We start from the raw sequence: 25,465 nt of genomic DNA, 5'->3' as shown, positions 1-25,465 counted from the left end.
AAAAACTGACCGTTTCAAATGTGTATTGTAAACTTTTGCGGGGCACTATATATATATATATATATATATATATATATATATATATATATATATATATATATATTGTAATGGCTTGCAATAAGCCACAAAGAAAACAGAACAACGGAATAGAGTTTAAACAATGTATTACTGGAACAACAACGTAAAAAGGCTACAACTGAAAAGAGTAGTAAACGTCATTGAGCAGGCGAGTGTCGCTCTGGTGTTTAATCCACACCTGGGATCAAAAGGGCTATGGTTTAGATAATGGATAGAACAGTCCATTTGGAGGGTGATTCCTCCACAACACAGGTTCTGCCTTAAAATTTAAAGAAAAATTATTAAGAAAAAGAAGCAAAACAAAAAATTATTCAGAAAAAAAACTTAGTAATGTATTGTGTTTTGAATTGTCATTGAAAAAAATATAATTTTTTTAATTATTTTTTTTAGCTTTAAATAATTAAAAAAGAATTTGCTAAAATGTTTTTAATTTGTTGTCTTTCGTTTCATTATAAAAATATAATTCATTTTATTTTTTGTTTTATTAAAAAACAATTATATTGTTTGTCTATTGAAAAAAACTTAAATTATTTTCGTTAAAAAACTAAAATTAATTATTTCTGTACTTATCAATTTATCATTATTTATCATAGATTTTGAAAAAAAATCAACAAATATTTTTATTTTTTACAGTTTTTATATTCAATATGTTGTGATTTGTCCCGGTCCCTTAAATCGAATTTTGTTAAAATAAGTCAATAAAAAACATTTCTCTAAAGAAAATAAAAGAATTCTTTTTCAGAAATCAGAAAACTCATAAATAAATTCAAATTTTATTTTATAGCCAATTAGCAAGCTAGATAAAATATTCTAGCATTTATGAGGTTTTCCCTTTTAATTGCAACAAGCAACTGATATCAACCCAAATGAGATTTGTATTGATTTTTGTGGTAAAATTTCTGTATAAGCCCTAACATTTTTCCATTTAATCAGTTGGCCTCCTGGTTAAATGTTCGATATAAAATGTAAAATCGCTATTTTTCGGAATATCCCATAATTTAAACTTAAATGTATGAAAAGTAAATGGATTTTTAGTGAAAAGTAAAAAAAAAAAAGCAGAATTTTTTCTGAAAATCTTTTTTCTTTAACTAAAATTTATTTTCTACCCCCCCTATAAGTAATTAAAATCATTAAGATAAAAGAAAAAATTGTGACGCATTACAAGTCTTACTAAATTCTAAATAAATAAATTGAAGAAAGATTTTCAATTTGAATTTTTACAATCATCAACATTTTTGTAAGGTTTGGAGAGTTTGTTCTTAAAAAGTGAAATAGGGATATTTTCGTTTCCCGATGAGTTGGAAATAAGTCATACAACATCATCTATGACTAAGTAATTTCTATATCTGCATACCTAGAAAATTATGCTATTGAACCTGACATAGTGATATAAGGCAAAGAAAAAGTAGCAATGATGCTGGGTTTAACAAAGCTGATAGGGAAATGATAACAAAATACCCAGATCTTATATATGACATGAAAATAAAACTGGAATCTTAGGAAGATCTTCATTATTCCAGTAATTATAGTAATAATTTCAAAAACTATCTAGCAAATATAATCTGTGAATGAAGTGCAAGAGAGAGGGACAGACATTGCTATTAAAGCGATGGTTAGAATCTAAAAAAATAGTTTGGTTGGAATATTTAAAATAATGATAAAACCAAATAAAATCCGAAAAAATGTATTCAGAATTGAAGAAAAAACAGTTTGTAGTATTTGTGCTTAAAACTGTTTTATTTCTTACGCCATTAATGTTGTAAAATGAAAGAACATTTTAATTAAAATCATGTTATCTTTGTCTCAGTTTAATTTTCATTTTTTAATTTGGAACAATACAGAAATAAACATTTTAGACCATATAAACCAAAAAAGTAAAATATTTTGCTCTGAATTCATTTTCAGTCATTAATCAACATACAGTCCACATTCCAGCACAAAGCTGTTCTAACTTGACTTTAATTTTCCAAAAAACTATACCAACTCACTACCACTACAATGGAAGATAAAAAGTGCAGCAAGAGAACGGCAAAGACGAAAGCAGCTACGAACTTAACAAAAGGAATAAAATCAAAGGAGAACATAATGAGAAAACAAATAAATAACATGAATGAACAAGACAGACAACTTTATCTGGAAAATTAAAGAGCCAGACAACGGTAAAGAAAAACAATATGAATGAAGTAGAAAGACCAAATATTCTGTATTATTTTAGAGGTGACATGAATGTCATTTGCATCATTTGGAGCAAATATAGTCTGCCCTTCTGGAAGAGGTCCCTATTGATTTCGCTTACAAGGCCAAACCTTTCATTATCACAGTACTCTGCACCCAAATAATCAAAAGAGAGAAAATATGGACAAATTTATATCTTAGATTCACCTGCAGCAATTCAACTCAGGTGTAATTTTCATGAAAATAATAACTATATTCAAAGTGTCTTTAAAACCATAGCTACAGTTATGGAGAATAATCCAAGCTTACAAAAATATAAGTTCCATTGAATAAAAAGAGGTAGCACGTGTTATAAGGGAAAATGTAGAGCCAAGGAGAGTTTCAGTGCATTTCATCGCTGGTCCCGATATACAAAGATTTAACAATCCAATAAACAACAAAATAGCTGCAGTATTTGTGGGTGAGGACGGTGCTTCAATAGATAACAGAAATGGCAAACAATAAAGTAACAATGCAAGGGTATTACAATTATCGCCTTGCAATTAGAGTTAACTAAATATTATCCATAGATCTGGTAAACGTGGTTGATGCATACGTGAAAGTATTAAGGTTGTTAATTGCACTTCATTATAAACTACCAAAGTCAACTAAGAGCTGCTCAGTATTCTAGCTTAATGACTCATTTGGCAAGGAATTAAAGTGGTGATCCTGAGATACCATTTATTCTACAATCTTCATTTACAGGAAGTCCTAGGTATCTTCAACAACTTTATCAAGATGCAATGGAATTTTTCTGTAAATATGGAACTTAACTCAACTTGACTTTATATCACGTGTCTATCATGCACATTTAGCTGCACTTTTGAAAGACATTAAACGCAGACATGTACTGGGAATTCCATTTGTATATGTTTATGTTATTGAATTTCAAAAAGAGGGCTACTGCATTGCTACATGATCATAATGTTGCGAGATCAGGGTAAGATCAGAACAATTCAACAAATTGATGCAATTGTGTTAGTAGATACCTTGACCTGAAGATTCAGAGCTTCATGATTTAGTTAAGTCTTTAATGGTATATGGTCCAAATTCATAGCAATTGTTTTATCATGTAATAAGACGTTTCTCACTGGTGTGTGTTTTGCTAGCTTGGATCGTTCCACAACGACCCATGGCACAGTAATTAGAGTACTTGGAAAAATCAATTGTAAAAGTGATATTCTTCTGAAGGTTGAAGGTTAAATTCTTAGTGTCAGCGACCAAAAATACAATTACAAATTACTTAGGACCTCTATCCAGTTATGGCTGAGAGCACGCTACCCCGTGAAGTAAACAAAGGGTTCCGTTTGAAAATTTTTTCGAATTCCCGAGTTTGACAGAAACATCCCCGGGTCGGACAAGATACAATGACCAAAACGTTGTGAAAATCATAATCAAGATGAGAATAGTAGTTCGAAGAATCCAAATAATATGAATAGCCTGAAGAAGATGTTACATCGACCGAAACGTTGTGAAAATTACACTCAAGATGAGAGTCATAAGAATCCAAATAATGCGAAAAAATCTTCTTAATTCTTTGTTACTAAAATAGCAATTAATCTACGGGTGGATTATATACAGATTAAGGGGGGGTAGAATTTTTAAAAACTTATTTTACGTATTTTTATTTTATGATCTTTTTCTAAAATGTTATGCGCATATTTGTGTGTTAGTAAGATTTAACCTATTGTTATTAATAAAAAAAATGCATTATTCACTAATCCCCCCCCCCTGGGCAACGTCAGGTAGACTTATAATTTATAACTCTTTAATCACGTAAGGGGGTTTCTCTTGGCGTTTTAATTCGTTCAACGCCGTGGTGGTATATACCAGATGAGCGCAATTGATATGCTGAGCTTAGAGACCACCCTCGAAGTCTTCAGGAAAATCTCATTATGAACTTCTTACCGATCAAGTAGAGCCAGACCTAAAATTCCAGATCCTAAAACTAGCATTCAAAAAAATAAATAAATAAAAATACTTGAAATAAGAACTATTTCACTAAGACCCAACTAGTAACTCAATATCCTCAGTAACGCTATTAGTAACTATCAGCTGTTGAATTGTCCCCAACCACGGCAGATCATCATCTCGTCAAATGAGTTAACAGAGAACCCAGCTTACCAACTCAATACTTCATGCAATATACTGATACGAAACTGTTATTCCGAAATTCTGTTTTAGACCATGTGACGAGTTGTCTTGGGAAGGACATGAATTCATTCTTTTTTTTTTAAAGGAGTAGAACGGGTGCTTCAAAATTCCCGACTTAGAACTCAAATACGCTATCAAAATTATCGAGTCTACTAAAACTACGATCATTGCTAATTATGGTATGCTATTTATTCATGTTATAAACAAACTACATAAAAGTCAATACTCGTCATGAACTGGACAAATAAATTATAACTATGATGCCTCTTAACAATATACTAAGAAAAGCATAAGCCAATACAGATGAAAGAATGAACCACTTAATGTACATATATGACCTGAAGTCGTTTGCAAAAAAAAAAAACAAAAAAAAACAGGAAGGAATTAGAGACGATGATAAACGCAACATGAATCTTCAGTCCGGATATTCGAATGGAATTCAGCATAGAAAAGTGTGCACTCCTGATCATTAGACGGGGAAAACTGGAAGTAACGGAAGTTATGATACTACCAAACCAAACCAAACGGAGATATAGGCACTAGGTTAACATAATAGCTACAAACATTTGGGTGTTCTGGAAGTAGACACCCATCAAAACAACAGAAATGAAAGAAAAAATTGGAAAAGAACAAAAATACTCTTCTAAACAAAGCTATATAATAGAAACCTAATTAAAGGTATAAACACATAGAAAATGTCACTAATAAGATACTCAAGGCCATTTATAAGTTGAACTAAAGAAGAGCTGAGGCATCTCGACCAGAAGACCCGGAGACTTATGACCATGCAGAATGCACTATATCCAAAGAATGATACTGACCGACTATGTGAAAAGAAAAGACGGAGGGCGATGGCTGATTAGTATAAAAGACTGTGTAAATGACACAAGAAAATGATTAGAAAAATACATAATGTAGAAGACTGACAGAATATTTACTGCAGCAAAAGACACTGAAAAACAAAACAGAAACAGAAGAAAAAAGTGATTAGACGAGAAAAGAAAAATGGGCAGAGAAAAAACTACATGGACGATCTATAAAGATGATAAAAGATAATACTACCGAAAACAATTAGACATGGATACAAAAAAAATCCAAACAGAGAAACTTAATCCCTAATAGCAGTCGCACAAGAAAGCAAGGGTCCAAAAGGCACAAGAAAACAGCAAATAAGACTCTGCGGACAAAGAGATGAAACAATAAACCGTATAATAAGCGAATGCAGCAAACTAGCACAAAAAGAATATAAGAATAGACATGATCAAAAGGGAAGGCAGTACACTAGGAATTATGCAGACAACTGAATCTTGAACACCCAGACAAATGGGATAAGCACAAATCGACAGCAGTACTTGGAGACGAAAATCACAAAATTCTATGGGATATGGATATACAAACGGATAAATCCATCCAATAAGACTACCTAATGTCATATTAGTTAACAAGAAGGAAAAGATCTGTCAGATTGTAGATTTTACTGTTCAAGCAGACCACAGAGTGAAGATCAAGGAGACGGAGAAGCGGAGCAAATGCACGAAATTGGCAAGATAGCTTAAAGGAATATGGAAGATTAAAAAGATCAGAATAACACTACTAAAAGTAGGACTGCTAAAATCAATACTGAAAACAAAAACAGCAATGAAACTGCCGAAATATATAGTAAACCCTTGAATGCGGAAAATTATACACATGGCCTACAGGCATGAACTGAACATGCAGAAAATGCTACAAAGAAGTATCACATGGAACAATGAAACGGAAACTATATATTTGTAAGTTAACCCCCTACCTTCCATCAATTTATTGTGTGTTTGTGTCACCAAAAACTGACGCCACACTAAATAAGCGAGGAGAATAGTGTAGGATAGAAAGACCGAGGAGAAAAAGCACTAGCCAGACATCCGCTAGGTGAGTGCAAAGAGAACTGGGACCTTGGATAGACTTTTTGCCACCCAAATTCCAGTGAATACCAATGGTCACCGCCAAGGAGAAATCAATAGTAAGGGGCTGTTATGATAATGCAAATTCATCTGCAATGGTTATCGAAAGAGCTGGAAAATACTGGAAATCTGGGGGCACGTGTGTTCACTCAGACTCTAGAGAATACCATAAGTTATTCTCAAAGAAATCTTTGATGATGGCCTGTGTTAAAGAGTACAAAAGAATTGTTAGCTGGCGTAAAGATTTCATCATTAGTTCACAATGACAGTGTACTTGTTCTATATTCTAATACAATAAAAATGATTGAAGATCTAAGCACACTTGTTATGACTTCATATCATATTCCTTACGTGCAGAAACAGGTTCAATTCGTTTCTGATTTTACAAGTATTCGTAAAAGTATTTGAAGATTTATATTCACAGATAATGTATTTATTCGAATGGGTTGAAACTATGCGACCATCTTTGTCGACCAATAGTCTGTCCCTGTAGCCATTATATCTCTCTGTTAAGCGACGATAATTTGTTTTATTGCTTTAAATCCTTCAGCCAGTTTTTATGATGGCGTTGTCTGCTTGTAGTTTACTACCAGTTCTCATAGGAAACGGCTTATTAAGAGAAACAGAAATTGAATTAAAGGGATTTTATTTGAGAACAATTGTCGGTGAAATAATAACTTGGCACCAAGTTTAAACATTTGTGTCAATAAATAAGACACTCTAAAGACGATTCAACTGGGCAATTCTGGTTAGAAATACATTGCTATTCGTATAACAATAGTCATATTTCTGTTGTTTTCTGCTTGTTGACGGGAACATTTTTAATAACGAAACATAATTATTACATACATCGAGAGAATAAGAGACATTTTATTCAAGATGAATAAATGTATCCGAGTTAATTTTTTATCCATCCAATTCTAAGGACACGAAGCATTTGTACTCTAATCTATAAGTGGAACTGCGGCTTGTCTTTAATAATCGTGTAATATGAATTTATTTATTGATTTTATTTGTTTATTTTAGAAACATTAAATAAACAAAAGTGAATTTATTTTCTGTAAACATAAAAACAATCGTTATTCGAAAAACATTTTTCGACTCTTAAAAGGATCTAGCACCCCAGCATAACTATAGCTACAAACTACAACTCAATGATGAGTTCATATTTTAAGTTCCGCTTGTTCTCGGTTTGGTTTCTGTATTTCATCAATAACAAAACATGATATAATGATTCAAATGTGTATAGTTATAAAAACGTTCGATTCTTAGCTTGATGTTGCATTCTATAGTGAATAAGCTAAATTAGAAAGAACGCATGCCAGTGGGTCGTGGTTTTTTTTAACGGAATTATATGAAACGTATTTTATTTATTACTGGCCTGGGTGCCCGGCGTTGCTCGAGTGTTTTGAAGTATGTGTCGAGCAAAATAAAAACAAAGTAAAAAAGTAGTAGTAGACAGTCAGGCAGGCTCGAACCCGTACCGCGAGGGAGGAAAAAAGTGTAAAAAAACGTGACGACTTTGCCGTTTCGTCCATCGCCAAACCGAAAATAGGGAAGGTTCAAATTAAGGCTAGTCAATCAATCGAAAAGAAGGGATCCTTTTAAAAATATCGGCGAAAAAGCGACACCTTTCTGTAGAAAAGTGCCCAGTTGAGGGTGCAGGAATGAATGTCTTTAGCCAATTTTTCGATAATTGTCGTCCGAAGAGTCGAGTTTCAAAACGATACCAATCACGTGAAAATCCGTCGCCTCTGTCGAAAGTTTGAGGCATACATACATACATACATACATACATACATACATACATACATTTAAACAGACAGTTGCGATTTATATTATAGGTTGCATACCTTTTGAATAGCAATGCCAACATCAGCCGTCAAGGTGTCCACATATTCACAGGCAATATTTGCGTCTAGACACATGCAATCAATAACATTATATGCAATCACTGTCTCAGCGACTGTAATGTTGGCGATTAATTATCGTACAGAAAAATGTGAAGCCTAAATTCATAAAAATGAATAATTTTGCTAATTCTAAAAGTTTTATCGATTTCGAAGAATTTCATTTTGAACAACAATTATAAAAGCGAATTTAAAATCGTATCGCGTATTTTTATTTTGTTAAAAAAAACATAAACGCCCTCATTAAACTGTACATGATATCTTTATACAACTTCTTTATATACTTAAAGAAGGCTTTTGTCTTATTAAGAATAGACAAATAACAGTTTTCATATTCGCTGTTTCATTTTACTTCAGTCGAAGTTCTCAAAAATCATGGAGGCTCCTTACTTGATTTCTATATGAAACATCGATTTTCGAATTAAATCCTCCTTTACCTCTCATACACTGGGTTCGTAAAGAAGTTGAGAATACAGTTTTCCTCTTCCCAATCATATAAATGTCATAATATGTGGTGTATTGATCTTACAGGATTCCAAGTCGAGTATTCATCTGGTCTGGTGGAGTATTCAGCTTCTTGCTGCTACTTAAGGTAATATCACTGGGAAAAGGTCCATCATTTCTTGTAAAAGCAAGTGTTGTTTAATCATATTGAAGAGACCTAATTTGGGCTGTGAATACTATGGAATTTTGAATGTTTAGTCAAAGTTTACTTGAAGGGAAAATAATCTTGTGCCAAATGTTCCTGACAAACCCCTTAAAAGAGAGACCTTGAGTATTGGATGTCAGTGTCTTAATAGGCATTCAAGTTCTTTTCTGTACAGAGAGACCTTAAACACTCGAGGGCAGTGTCTAGTTGGTATTCAAGTTCTCTCAAGTAGGCATTCAAGTTCTCTTCGTAGAATGCACTGTTATATGATAACTTATTGGTTATCAAAAGAAAATGAACCTCAGATTTATTATTTTAAATCTTCTTTACATGTTCGTCGAAACCGGTTTGACTACGATAGGTTCTAATGCAAATAACACACGTGCCATCGTATGAAATTTTGCTTGAACATTTCTAGATATTACAGTTTTGAAATTTCCAGATGACCATTAATAATTCGTATTTTTGGATTCTTCAGACTACTGTTCTCATCTTAAGTACTATTTGCACAAAGTGTCGGTCGATGTAACCTCTGACCTTTTTCAAGTGTATTTTGTGGAATCTGGGAATCTTTTTTTCGAACTCGGAAATCTTAATGTCGAACTCGTAAATCTGTACGCAGTTTCGATTTGAACTCTAGATTTAATCCACTAATTTTTAGATATTTACAGATTTACTTGGTAATGAAAGTAAAATTGGTTTTAAATTCATTAAGATGATCGGTGATCGAGTTATCCTTACTGTTTTGGATTCTGCGGTGCATTAATAATTTGAGAAAAATGTTCGATGATTATTAATTTAACTTAAACCGGGTGTGAGAAAGGTGAGGGGAGTGTATTTGCTATAAGTTAGATCAAGTGCTATTTCTATATTTTTTAATGTGCGCTACAATACATTTCTTGGCAACAGCTAAAAAGCAAATGGCTGAGAATATCGTTACCAACTTTTACACATTTTCTTACTTTTCGTTTTTATTTTTATTCTAACCAAGCTGAAAGGATTTGACTTATTGAATAGATACATTATGATACTGTATAAGAATAATAGGTAACCTGTCCGTATAAACCGTCAGCTCTTGGCGCAATAAAAATATTTTCACTACTGTTCCACGACTTTTTCGGCGTGTTCAGTGTTTCTTGACTTTAAGACGGTATCTAACATATGTTAATACCTAAAACGAATTCTGATGCTAATTTTTTCATTATACTGGATGGAATGTAACAGCTTAACTTTATATTTAATAGTACACTATTCGTAACCCATTCGGTCATTATCTCTCACATACGTATATGTATTTATGTATGTATATATGTATATATTATTATTATTATTATTATTATTATTATTATTATTATTTTTATTATTATTATCGATGTTGTTGTTGTCATTGTTATTATTAATTATATACATTTTTAATTTGACATAGTTTACAATCATGTTTGATAAAGTCTACAGATTTCATAAGGAAATATCATAATAGACGCTTCCATTCTCAATCGCCCTCTCTTAACTTGTCACTTCTGTTGCTATTGGCTCAGGCTATTAACAGATATTGGATTTTTACACAACATATACTAAACATTACTGTTATTATTATTTTTCTATTTGTAAGCTCAACTGTGTTAAGCAAAGTTTAAATTAACAACAAATTTTCCTCTACAAAACAACCAAACAAAACACCCTGATTAAATATTTATTTAAAGTTATAAAAAACATTTATTTACCAAAATTACTTAAATAATAAATAAAATGTTTGATATACAGTCTATCTCCCTTTTAATTATTCATAGAATTTTATTCAGATCAGGATTTCACTTGATATTCGGTCTTTACGCTATTTAATCTTCAAATCATCATGGCAAATATTCCTGCACGACTGAAGTGTGCACAGATATAAACAAGCAAGTTTATAAACATCATTAGTTTTTGTAATATATAGAATTGCAAATATTTTTTCCTGTAGAGAAGCAGACAGTCGCAATCTTGTCTTAGAAGACAAACTGTTGAGGACGTTAACTTGATTCCGGCCACAACAGCCCCAATCGACTAACATTTATATTCGCTAATTTTAAAAGATTTTAGCTAGAGTTGCCAAGTCACAAAGCGCTAACAAATTTAATTCCACCCAATTTACTGCTCAGAATGTCATGCACACAGGTTAATTCTCTAGCCAGTGCGGCTACCAATATTTTCACTGATTTGAAAATTGATAATTCGCTGACACATATTAAAAGGCATGATTATATCGATACGTGAAAGAAATTTTATTTAGCGGAAATATTATTTTAAGTTTATAAAATGTTATTTCTTACTACTTTTCTTGCAGTAAGCCGATCAAATAATTGTTGCTTGTTAAAAAAAATGATTTATTTCCTTTTCTTCAAAGTCAGTCAAATCAAATAGAAATCGGTAATAGTTTGCAGATAGTCCTTAGCCAGCACTAGTTTGCATAGATGTGAAAATAAGCATTACATCATTCTAGTACATTTTATATAATACCGGTCGAGGTTTGAATGGTACTATCCCTTTTTCTGTCGTACTAACAGATATAATAATTTCTTTCATTTTCTAATTTTTTGGACAGCGAGGAACAACATGATATATATATATATATATATATATATATATATATATATATATATATATATATATATATTACGAATTCCATTATTATTAATTCAAATAGACAATAATAACGACACATTCGTGAGTTCGTAATAAAAAAAGTAATAATAATAATAATAATAATAATAATAATAATAATAATAATAATAATAATAATAAGACATTCATGAAACACAATGTACATTAAAACACGTAGGCCCTGGGTTCGGTACACCTCGCTGAAATAAAAATATGGGGAGATTCTTTCAAAACCAGAACTATACAATAGACGACGAACAGCGTATGAAAATAACGGAAAACACGACACGATTTTCGAAATCAAATTTTATTATAAAACAATGAACTCTGGTAGGGGAGGAATAATGTAATTAAGTGAAAATAAAGAAAGAACAAATTATAAAGATGGGGAGGGGTATCTTTATATACTATTCGAAGGATGCCAACGAGAAATACATCAATACAAAAAGTGTATCTTTAGTGCAAACAAATGATGGCAAAATGAATTCTTAATATACGAGAGAGGGAAGACTTACGGAGATGACTCACTGAGTCTCTTTTTTTGTATATCTTTTCTTTCTTTTTGTTCCAAGCGGTTGGTCAAAATGTCTTTAATATCCGTCCCTTTGGATTAAGACGCACGTGTGTAAAGTTCGCCATTTACCGCCGTCAACGTCGCATCCTTTCGCCGTTGGTATGGAGTTTCTCCCAGGCGTTATCTCTTTTCGCTGTTAGTACGGAGTTCCTCCCAGACATTACTTCTTTTCTTTCGCTGTTGGTGGAGGGGGGTATTCCCTATCTCAATACATCGCTGTCTCTGTCGCTGGGTGGGAATTCTTTTTTTCCGTATCCCCTTGGTACAATGGCCAGGCAGTGAGTGCTGTACCAAAAAAAAGGACTCTTCTCTTTTTTTCTTTCTCTCTCTCTCTCTCTCTCTCTCTCTCTCTCTCTCTCTCCCTCCTCTCAGTTTCTTTCTTAGTCCCTTTCGTTCCTTTATTCTTCCTTGCCTAGCAACCCGCACGGGTCGATGGGTTTCTGGTCAAATGACCCGGTCATCACGTTAGCTTGCATGTCAAAAGGCTTTTCTCGCTTCTGTCTCCTTTTTTCCTATACCCACTATCTCTTTCTCTCTCTTTTTAGGTTTAGCATCTCCCTCTTTTTTCCTATACTTTCTCTTTCTCTCCCTATTAAAACTACGTTAATTTGCCTTTGGTAAAATAATAAAATTAAAAAAAAACGATACATTTCTCGTGGCCCGAAATTAAATTTTTCAATTTTCAATCAATTACGTAATCCATTTATGGGTTACGTCACAATATATATATATATATATATATATATATATATATATATATATATATATATATATATATATATATATATATATACTTTGTTGTAAACCCTTCCTGTAAGTTGATGTTGTAAGAGCAACAATTTGTTAAGTGTTTAAAATTTTTATCTACCTCTTGAAGTGACTGAAATCCAACCATAAGCTTAAAAGCAAGTAGATTATATCAAAGTTGACACAAATATTGTTACAGATAAAGACTGAAACAATTACAAAGAAACACAATAGTTAAAATTTGTTTAGTATCACAAACACATTTTTATCAAAAATGAAGGTTACTTTATGATATCACATAGTAGATTTTTCATGAAAATTTGAACTCATTGCTTAAATTTTATCTAACACATTTAATTCTTAAAACTTACAACAATCAAGACCATATTTTTCATCATATCCTTTTATATAACTTTTCATTGAAGAGCTTGGTGGTAAACTACATTTCTGCTGATTTGATTTGGAGCCAGAATGTAGAGTTTTTCTGAACTTCCTGTCCTGCTGAGGGAGATGTAGAAGATTCTGTGACTGAAACATTCTGATGTCAAGTCTACAGGCCAATAGTTTTAAGTGTCTGACTTTGACTTTTATTTGTGCTCATTGCAAAACACACCTTCACAAACAACTGAAGTCTCCGGAAATTAAATGGAAGTTTCGAGTCAGATGAGACGAAGGGATCCTTGGCAGTAGAACTTTTTCGATTTTGTAGGGACCACAAGAAATAGTGACCTTAATCATATTGGTGTGTAATCTGGAAAGAACACATCTGGTTCCGTTAGTTGTTTTTGACTGTTTTAAGGGTCAAAGAATCATGATTGGGGATCCACCTTTTTGGGTTTAAAAGGTGAGGAGGCATTCAGGATAGTTTCAAAGATTTTAACAGGGTAGTGAACGGCTTCACTTTCATTACTAGCTGAATCAACTGACTTGTATTCCTTTGAGGCCCCTGGACATTCACTCATTAACAAGTTCAAGCGATTCACATTGCTGTTTAATGGAGAAATAATAGCCCTCTTAGCAAGCCACCTCAGTGATTTTTCCTTGTTTTGCAGGTCCGGATAAACGTTGTCTTTCATTTACTTCTGATTACCGACACATTTATCAAGCTTGGTCGGAATCTTAATTGTGTCATAAGAAGAAGTGATTGGAAACTGACAATTACCAATTTGGAATAGCAATTTTTAGAAGTCGGCTGCGACTGTTTTTAGAGATATGAGCTCTCATATTAGTAGTCAATCTCTTCACTATAACTTGCCCCCACAGATAGGACTGCTTCAAACTTGCATTGACGATGTTTGTCGTTGTGGCATTTTTAACCACTGGGAGGATTTGACGGAAATCACCGCAAAATAAAGTAGGAATGCAACCCATGGAATATTTGTTTCCTGTGATGGCTTGCAGTGTTCGGTTGGGTCCTTAAGCACTCTTGAGTGTCATCGGGGTTTTGTCTACAATACTTGTTGAGGTGTATCGAATGACATTTGCCAAAGCTGAGGTACCAGTAATTAAAAAAAAACTGGCTGATCCATTCGATGAGTATCCAAGGGTACTTTAAAAGTGCTGTGAAGTGTGCGGCCACCTTGTAGCAGAGTGGCAGCAATGCCACTGGATGCTGTCGCAAGAACAATCTTTCCCATGGATCTAATCTTTGCAAAGATCGAATTGATTACAAAAGTCTTACCCGTGCCACCTGGAGCATCAAGAAACATCAGGTTTTGTTCATCTCACGTTGTGCTTTCAACATTGCCATGAATGAATTGTAAACTTCTTTTTGATCATCTGTCAGTTTTTCTTGCATATTTTCTGATTGTAGGAAAAGTTCTTCAATATTGTAATTTACTTCACGTTGATACTCTCTTGCAAATCGTCCATCTTCTCTTTGCCTCGGTGCAGGTAATCCATAGCTTGCTAATGGGTGACCGCACATAAAGAAAACTTTTTCATCAATTAGGCAAAGAGTATTGTTGTAGATGTCATCATGAAAATATGCTTCTGGATTAACTTCTTGCCTGTGTTTGTAAACAGACCATATCTTGAAAAGTGTAGTATCTGTTCTGATACTACACTTCTGTTGTTCTATTCCGGTCAGTAAATGATTACACTGAGGAACTTTAATTATTGTCCCAATCCAGAGCATCCTCATTTGGAAAGCTAGATTTTACTCACATTAAAAACCAACCTTGTATCTGACTAACTTTGCTCTCCTAGGGATGCAAGTAAATGAGAACACTATTTATAATCATTTTTCTCCATCCCAATACCTCGGGCAGCAGCAATTAAAAGACAAAAACATGATTCATTTTGGAGTAGAAGTCAGTAATTTATCAAATTATGAAATAGTTTGTATTTGTTTAGACCATATACGCAGTTTGAAGTTTGTTAATCACTTTTTCGTAAACAATGTTTTAAAAAAATCTCGTAGCAAATTTCTGTTTATGGAGAATTTATATTAAAAACATAAGAAAATAGTTTATTTTTGCTTCAAACGTATGTTTACCTTTTGTTAAAAAAAAAGAAAACCCTAAATTAATTTCTATAATAAAAGAAAATTACTAAATGCATCGTTTACAATAGAAAGAAACGGATCACCACAAAAAAAAAAAAAAAAAACAAAAACATGTTTCTTAAAAATTGTAAAACAAATCGATTACAGTGGGCAAATGCAAACGTCGAGCTTATTGTAACTCTCGGAGTTTAAATAAAAAATTACTTGCGGACAGTAAGCCAACTGAGATTTTAAAAATCCGCTAGATCAGAGAAAGGAAATCTCCAGAAAATCGCTAGATTTTTAACTTTTGTCGCCTGAAATTTTCCAAAACCGCTAATTTGAAAAAAAAAACATATCCAAAAAATAAAAGCACCTTATTTTAACTCTCTACCCTACATAAAATATTATGAATATAGTATATTCAATATACAAAAAGTTTCGTGTTTTCTCACTATATATTTCTGGAATTATATTGAAGCGGACAGCTTCCTAGAAGGCTTTCACATTTTATCAGCTAGTTTTACCTGTGTTACTTGTTTTGCAAGAAACAAATCATAAAATAAAACAGTTAATAATATAAATTAAAATTGAAATACAGGGTGGCCACAAAGTCACGCAACAATGAATTGAATTTGGATAAATGTTACTACTATAACTTTTTTAATTTTTAACTTTTTTAATTAACATTGGTGCGTGACTTTGTGGCCACGCTGTATATTACAAATTGAACATTACAAGAAGGACGTACCTAAATATTGAATATTGCTGAATAAATTCTCCGTAAATATCGGATGAATTAATATTTGCAAAATAACATTTTTTAAAATCCTTAAAATATAGGCACTAAATTTATACTTTAATAAATTCTTTAATCATTTTGAAGGAGAGATTTTGTAAGGGAGATAAAAATAGCACTAATGTATAAATGGGAAAAATAGCTGATGAAAATCTTTTAGAATATATATATAAAGAGAAAACATTAAGCTTGTCACTTTAAAAAATAAATTGAAACTATACTTAAAAGCAGATGAAGACCCTTAGTCATCTCCCCATCCCCAAAATGAGATTTTACTTTTTTAGGCAATTACGTGTGAATAATTCGAAAAATAGTTTAGAATTTGAAGTAGGGGATCATTTTTCATATGAAATTATTAAAATGATTCCTCGTTTCTAGGGCATTCTAACATCTTGGGGGGAACAAATTAATAGCCCCCGATTATGAATTGGTGAACATTGACGCACACCCTTACAAATTAGTGACTCCCGGTCAGAGTGCATATATGTGGTAGCCCCTCTACCGCGTGAGTTACTATAAAGTAAATAAATACTCTTAAATTAAGGAGAGTGCTTAGATCGTTTTTTAAACAATGTACTTGGAAAAATTGAATTTGTAACGAGTTTTAAGAATGGTTAGCAAAAAAAAAACAATGTTGAAAAATAAAACAAGTAGTCAATAAATAACTGTTACCAAAAGCAATAAATGATACATTTCTACTCGCTAGATTGCAAACGAAATGTCCAGATATGACAAGAAAACCGCTAAATTGGCAACACTAGTTATTCCCCTTGAAATTATAAGCTTAAAGGGAAGTAACTATCATAGTTTAATATAACCGTTTTATTAATAATTAAATATAAATTAAATCAAATATAAATTGAATTAAAAAATAAATTTGAAATAATATTTATAAATAGTACAATTAAACGATTCTATTACAGGAAATAATTAATAAGATCGAGCTAATTATTAAAATAGATTTTCTTCAATGTAATATGCAAATGAGATCACTCATTCACTGCATTTTGTACACTGTATCCACTGCAGATGTTGTTTGTAAAATGTTATACATAGAAATCGTGCATAAAATTAATGTAATGTAATGAAATAGCCTATAACGAATTTATATATTTATTGACCAGGAGAGGTGTACCCACAGATCAAAAATAGCCTAAAGCATATTTATATATTTCTTTTTCCCTAGGGAGTTGTTCACACAAACTCTACTACTTTATATATATATATATATATATATATATATATATATATATATATATATATATATATATATATATATATATATATATATATATATATAAGGCATAAGCCTGGGGAGTCCTAGAGTGGATGAAACGCCGAATATTCAGTGTAGCTTAATCGTCATATATATTTTATAAATTACTATATATATATATATATATATATATATATATATATATATATATATATATATACTTAAGCTATTTCAGTTGTATTCATAAATATTTCTATTGATGTTTAAAATGTCTTATTTTCTTTTTACTTCAACTTACCGGTCAGTGTCACCTTGGTATGTAAGTAGGTTTTCGCAGTCTAGGATTTGCCGCATAATTTAGTCTGTTTTCATAATTTTTCTATTATTTCAGAACTTTTCCTAGTGTCCCTTATTATTTGCATTTTCCATATTTTTATTTTTTATCTCTATGATTGTTCTCCGTTCTATTTTCAATTCAGATATGTCTGTTTCGCATATATACCTCCTTATCATTTCTACTAACTTGTCATGTGCCGATGGTTACAGAGTTTAATGAATTTCTTAGAAAAGACCACGTATTTTTCGACGTGCCAATTTACTTAGTCGTCTGAAGAGGAGTATCACTACCTATATATCAATATGCTTATTATCTTCGACCGTTATCATCCTTAACGTCCCTTAGAATGAAAAAAAGCATATTTCAAATGCCCAATATGAATAACTAGAAAAAGATTTGGTGTCGCTAATGAGGAAAACTGTACTCACATTCTTATTGGATAAAGAAAACGCATGCTACATTCTCAATGGATAAAAGCAAAAATTTAAAACAATATGGCTGTTCCACCTTTCAGTCCAAAGTTATATTTTCATAAAAATAACCACTACGTACTCGTCAAATTTACAGATAAAATATTAGGTTACAATTTTATGTATGTGTTAACGTCCATTACTTTAAGATGAAAATTTTTATGTAAAATTAAAAAACAACAAATTCCTTTATACACCCTCTTAATACTAATGCACTATTCTCGCTCAGTTGATTAATGTTTAACTTGTTTATCTATTTTATTTTATATATTAAAAAACCCTAATAAATTCTTTTTCAAACTAATTATCATTTGATTATTGTGTATTAAAGAATCAATGATATATTTATTCATTTATTTATTTTTTTAGTTTTTAAAATGCTACTTTCTTTTGGGTGTAGTTCTGCTCTCGGCCAAAGGAATATTTATCATTCGAGATTAAAGCAATGTTTACATGTCGACTAATACAGTACACTATATTAGTGTAATTATTTGCTTATTTTGTATGATAAAATTTTTTATAATGTATAATTATATATTCACTTTTACTATTATATTTTGTAATTTTTTAAAATGAAATTTTCTTTAAGCTGTTGAAAAAAAAGACAAAATTTAATTTGCTTTAAAAGATATTTTGAAAATATCGGTTTATTTTAAGCTTATAAGACTTTTTTTAAGACCTCCAATCTGTAGTGGAATGGGGACAAAAATGGTTACGTTCAATGCCGCCAAGACTAAACTAGTTTCATTCAATAATTACAAGAAACCCTCTCTACCACCTATAGCAATGGCAAACGACTCTTTATCTGAGAGTACATATTTCAAACTGCTTGGCCTATCGTTCACAGGAAACATGAGTTGGAACAATTACATTGAAGGCATTGCCAGGGCCGTTGCAAGTAAGGTGGGCTCTCTCTACCGTACTAGACAACTACTAACACCCGAAAGTATCCTGTACCTCTATAAGGCCTCCATTCGCCCATGTATGGAGTATTGCTGTCACATTTGGGCTGGTGCATCTGCTACTCGTCTTCGCTCCTTGACAAGGTTCAAAAGAGAGACGCAAACTTGATAGGCCCTGAATTGGCATCTAAGCTTCAGCCTCTGTCCCATCGACGAAATGTTGCATCCCTCTGCCTGTTCTACAAGTATTTTAGTGGTGAATGCTCTGACGAACTGCAATCACTTGTGCCCCCACGACGTGAGCACTCTCGACAAACCCGACAGGCTGCTAAATCTCATCCCCACACTGTAGAGATCCCTAGATGTAAAATATCTTTCTACTCCAATAGTTTCTTCCCCAGAACCGCTAGACTTTGGAATTCCATTCCAGGTCCCTGCTTCCCCAACTGTACTGACGTGCAGAAGTTCAAGTGTAACGTGAACCGACATCTTGCTGCCCAAATCCCTACATAGTACCCCAGTAGTTGTTGGCCCTGATAGTAGCCCCCTACACCAAAGTGGCAATTTGCCTTACTTGGAGTGAAAATGTAATAAAAAAATAATAATAAGCCAATTATCATCTAATGTCTGGTAAGTACAGATCACAATACTCATAAATTTGTTGCCAGTGTGTTATGGGAAGATCAGAATAATAAGTATTTATCGATAGCCAATGTATGGTGGATTCAGATCACAATGCTAATAAGTTAATTATCGAAAGCCATTCTTTGGTCGGTGTAGATCACAATATTAATAAGTTAATTATCGCCAGCCATTGGGTGCTGGTTGCAGATCACTATACTAATAAGTTAGTTATAACTAGCTCATGTCTGGTGGGTGCAGATCATAATATGAGCAAGTTATTTATCGCCAACCGGTGTCTGGTCGGCTCGGAAGTTAGTTATTGCCAGCTTGTGTCTGGTGGGTGCAGATAGCACTACTAATAAGTTAGTTATTGCCAGACAGTGTTTTGTCGGTGCAGATCATGATATTAATAAGTTAGTTATCGCTAGTCAGTGACTAGTAGGTGCAGATCGCAATATTAATAATTTACTTATTGCTAGTTAGTGTTTCAAAATTTTCATTCTATCGACATCTATATCGATATATTGTTTCTTTATTATTCATCACTAATCCATTGCATTATGATTAATATGCACAGAAAGATTTTATCATTTGTAACTATTGTAAATAATCAGGAATTTAGATTTAAATATTATTTTATTTCAATGAAATATAATATCTCGTATAAAAATTTAAAGAAATTATCAATTGCTAATATTTCTAAAACAATTGATGGGTTTGAAAGGAACATATTTTTCCTGATTTTCCAAAGTTCATTGGATATATTCAAATTTGCATTTGAATAAGAACTTTTCCTCATTTTCATTTATCTATGCGTGTAGTTTTATAGTTCTATGAAAATAGTATTTTCAGTGAATAAAAACACATATTTTACTTTGTTAATACTTAAAAAAGGTTTTGTCAGTGGTTTTAAATATTCATTGGATGGATCATAGTTTATAATTCAAATGAAATTTCGTTCCATGTAAACATTTTTATTAATTAAATATTAAGGAAATATTTCATTTCCATGTAAAAATGTTCATTGAATTCTGTTTAAGTAGAATATAAAGAAAACATTTTTTTATATAGATATCAAAATCTTTTTTTTTCCAGAAATTAAGAAACATTTTTAGATATGACATGATTATAATTTATGAAAAATGAAATCATTAAATAATATTTTTTAAAACAATTTATAAAATGAAAGAGAAATTTATTTTAATTTCTCACTCATTGTTGATTGTGTTGAGGTCATGCATCCATGTACCAGATCTTTGCAAACAGACTCTTTAAAGTATTCTTTGAAAGAGTGATGCCAACCATGAATACTGCCCTCATATACTATGGAATACAAATTCTGCAAATTCGACCAGCAACAGCCATTTAAAAGATAGCAATCAAAATGAGAGTAAAGTCAAATTAGTTTGAATAATGATAACAATAAAAACTCATCTAATACTTTCCAACATTGCAAAGATAACAATAAAATGTGATAAAAAGTTCAAATAAGTTTAATAATGTTTATTATAAAAACTCATCTAACAAATTAAGACATTCAATTTCATAATGAACTAAGAATATTTATGTTAGGAAGTATATATTTTTTGCAAGTATTGACATATCATCTGCCAACATCTTACACGTTTTTCTTTAACCAAATCCCACTTATTATTAACTAAGTAACTTTGATTTAATTATAATCTCTAGAAAAAGTGATGCCTCACTATAGTTCTATTTCTTGTAATAATACGCCTCAAACCGTTCTTTATATTTGTCTACAAAAATATTTATTTTTTAATTTACTGTCTGGTTGGAACAAATATTGCACCGATTATTCTATTGAAAGAGATTCTGCTGTTTTTTTTATGTGATGAGGTTTTCAACTTCCATCGGATTTTCACGGCTTTAGTATTAGTAATATTAATTGTAGTCGTACAATTTCACGTCTTATTACAGTATTGAGCAAATTTGCATTTTGTACATACTATTAGGCAAATTTGCATTTTGTACATACTATTAGGCAAATTTGCATTTTGTATATACTATTAGGAAAATTTGCATTTTGTACATACTATTAGGCAAATTTGCATTTTGTACATACTATTAGGCAAATTTGCATTTTGTATATACTATTAGGAAAATTTGCATTTTGTACATACTATTAGGCAAATTTGCATTTTGTACATACTATTAGGAAAATTTGCATTTTGTACATACTATTAGGCAAATTTGCATTTTGTACATACTATTAGGCAAATTTGCATTTTGTATATACTATTAGGAAAATTTGCATTTTGTACATACTATTAGGCAAATTTGCATTTTGTACATACTATTAGGCAAATTTGCTCAATAGTGAAAAATTGGTAAAACATAATTCACAATACTTCGGACTTAAAAAAATATTTGCAAATATAAAGTTTTGAGAATTATGATGTAGTTAAGGTTACAGGCAGACAAAAAATCAAGTTTCTAAGAAAAGTTGTCCTAACTGCATAATATATACTGTAAGTATAGTTAAGAGGTATTTACAAAAATCTGTAAAATATTTCGAGTTTATTAAAACCGATATAGATGAAGGCGGAGCTACGAGATTGTCTGATTATTTGAGTAAGTGGAATGTCTGACTTTAAAATATTTGATCAGTCGATTTAATCACCAAGAGATATTCAAGTGACATAGAGCAGTTAAAAATAATCGTTTTGATACGAATAATTGAACGCAGATTGCTATTGTACCACTACTCGAGGAAAATGATGAGTGAATACTTTTATCAAAAGTAAGAGTAGTTAATTATATTTAATGGACACCGTCAGATTTGGGCAAATTACAGCGAATTCCATAATCTATGACAGTATTCTTTTAATAATTACATAACCAGAAGATAATTACATAACCGTATTTATAGTATCTGGTAGAAAGAGAGAGAGAGAGAGAGAGAGAGAGAGAGAGAGAGAGAGAGGAGAAAGAGAAAGGATGTAAATAGAGAGAATCAGGGGTGAAAGGGGATGAGAGTGGTAGAGATGGCGTGAGAGGAAGATAGATAGTTAAAGATAGAATGTGAGAGAAAGGAGGCGATAGATAGACAAAGTGTAGTATCTGTTCTTCGGATGCTGCACTTCAATTTCTTGTTCTCTGTCAGTGGAGGAGAAATCCTTCATGACTGAGACAATTTTTATTTTTGTTCCTTTTCTCCACGTTTAAAAACGACCCTGGTGTCTAACTCTGTCCCGTGGGGAGGCATTGTAAATAGAGACAATAGAGAGTGAGGTAGAGTAATATTTTGTAAATATATCTATATATATAAATATATATATATATATATATATATATATATATATACATAAATATATACTTATGATATAGTTATGATATATATGTATACGTATAAAGAAAGAAAGAGAGAGATGTATTGCTTTAGTATTTTGTTCTTTACTTTATTTAAAATCTACAGTATAAAATGTTAATTCATCGTTTGAAACTGCCTTTCTATGAATAGAAATAAGCTTTCAAAAATTACTTTCTCTTTTGATTTATCTCAAATTCTTCACTAAAATGAATTGTGCTTTCGGGAAGAAGATGAACAAAAGAGACGAATAACGTTTTTTCATCGCGTCGTGAAAGGAAAACATTATTTGCTTGATTTGCTAGTTGTGTTATTTCTGAAAATTCCTTTGGAAACGCCGAACAATTATTGTCATTTGGAGATTAAATTCGAAATCTATTTTAAGTTATTAAACATAAAGTCTAAGATATCTAGAAAAGAATACACACAAACAGAAGGATAGTCAAGCATATATACACCACACATCCATTCATGTGCAGGTTAGGGTTAGGGTTAGGTGCAGGTGAATATAGAGAACATGAGATAAACTATACACGCACATAAAATTAAGACATAATTTTGAAATACATAATTTTGAAATACATACTTTTGAAGTACCTACTTTTGAAATACATAGGCGTTAACAAAAATTTGTGTGAACATGTCACTTTCTAAGGATTTGATTCAGAACAAAATTATTAATCACACACACACATATATATATATATATATATATATATATATATATATATATATATATATATATATATATATAATAGCAACGGACAAAAGATTAAATAAACCGACGAGCTGAACTCAAGTAGAAGTAGAAAAAAAAAACTGAAACTCAAGGATCAATTTCAACGTTTCACGCAAATATTGCGTTAGTATTTTCAAGAGTGTATATAAAAATGGCTAAGGGCGTTTTGACAGATTTTACCTTCGCCCTTGAAATATCCTACGCATTCGGCTTAGGTAAAATAATAAACTTAAAAAGTTAATTCATGAGATCTGTTGTAGATCTTGCAGATCTAAAATCTAAAGAGTATTTGAATTCCCTCAAGCTTTCATCTGTACGTATGTGTGCATTTCTATCTATCTATCTATCAATCTCTCTCTCTCTCTCTCTCTCTCTCTCTCTCTCTCTATATATATATATATATATATATATACTAATTGTTGGGGATGGTGGGGATCTTCTTCGAGACCCTACCGACATTCCTCATAGATGGAGGGAGCAGTTTGATGACCTCCTGAACAGACCTTCTTACGTTGATCAGGAGTTTGTTAGGTCGATTCTTAGCAATCCAGTCAAGGATATCTTGGCAGAGGTTCCTTCTCTCCAGGAGGTTGAATCAGCTGTCCATTAGCTGAACAATGCAAAGTCTCCTGACCTGAATCGTTTGCATGCGGAGATTTTTAAATGTTCTGGACCCAAGATGATGCAACGCTTAGCGGATTTGCTGCAGACTGCTTGGCGGGATGAGTGTGTTCCGCAGGATTGGCGGGATGCATTGATGGTGGTGCTATACAAGAGGAAGAGTAGCAGGAATGAATGTGGGAATTATTGGGTTATCTCTTTGCTGTCAGTAGTCGGTAAGGTGCTGTGTAGGATCATATTGGGCAGAATGCTGGATCATTTTTACTGCAAGACTAAACATTAAAACATGAATCAATAGCTATTACGTTACGCATCCATATTCGTTATACAATATTCCAACCTTCACCTGGAAAATGCAAATGCAGATAAGCTTCATGATTTGCAGATGAATGCAATTCCACATCCCATATATAACAAAATTGTATATTCTTTAAATAAATAGATAAAAAGGGGGTTTAATACGAATATCACTACACAAAAAATCTAGGAGAATATATACATATATATATATATATATATATATATATATATATACAGTCAGCAAAAAGAAGTCCGCAGTTGTAATTTTTTCAAAAACTGGAAATTTAATATAAATTTAATGTAACTGTTTAAACTAACTATACCTCATTTGATTGGTTGTTTAATGAGTTACATTAAATTTAGCTTAAATTTACAGCTTTCGAAAAACTCACAAGTGCGGACTTTTATTTTGCCGGCACTATATATATATATATATATATATACTTATATATATATATATATATATATATAATTATCGTGAAAACACAAAACTGACCTAGAATGACTACAATGGTTGATAAGGCGTTAAACCAAACGACCCAAACCAAAACACTATATGTATACTTTTGTTTTCGTACTATATATATATATATATATATATATATATATATATATATATATATATATATATATATATTGCTACTGCTGATACGTCCTATATATATATATATGCATATATATAGGTATATATATATATATATATATATATATATATATATATATACTGTGTGTTCA

The sequence above is a fragment of the Euprymna scolopes genome, chromosome 29 (assembly GCF_053919585.1).
Source record: "Euprymna scolopes isolate OS-2025 chromosome 29, ASM5391958v1, whole genome shotgun sequence".
Lineage (NCBI taxonomy): Eukaryota > Metazoa > Mollusca > Cephalopoda > Sepiida > Sepiolidae > Euprymna > Euprymna scolopes.
This window is presented reverse-complemented; position numbering follows the sequence as displayed.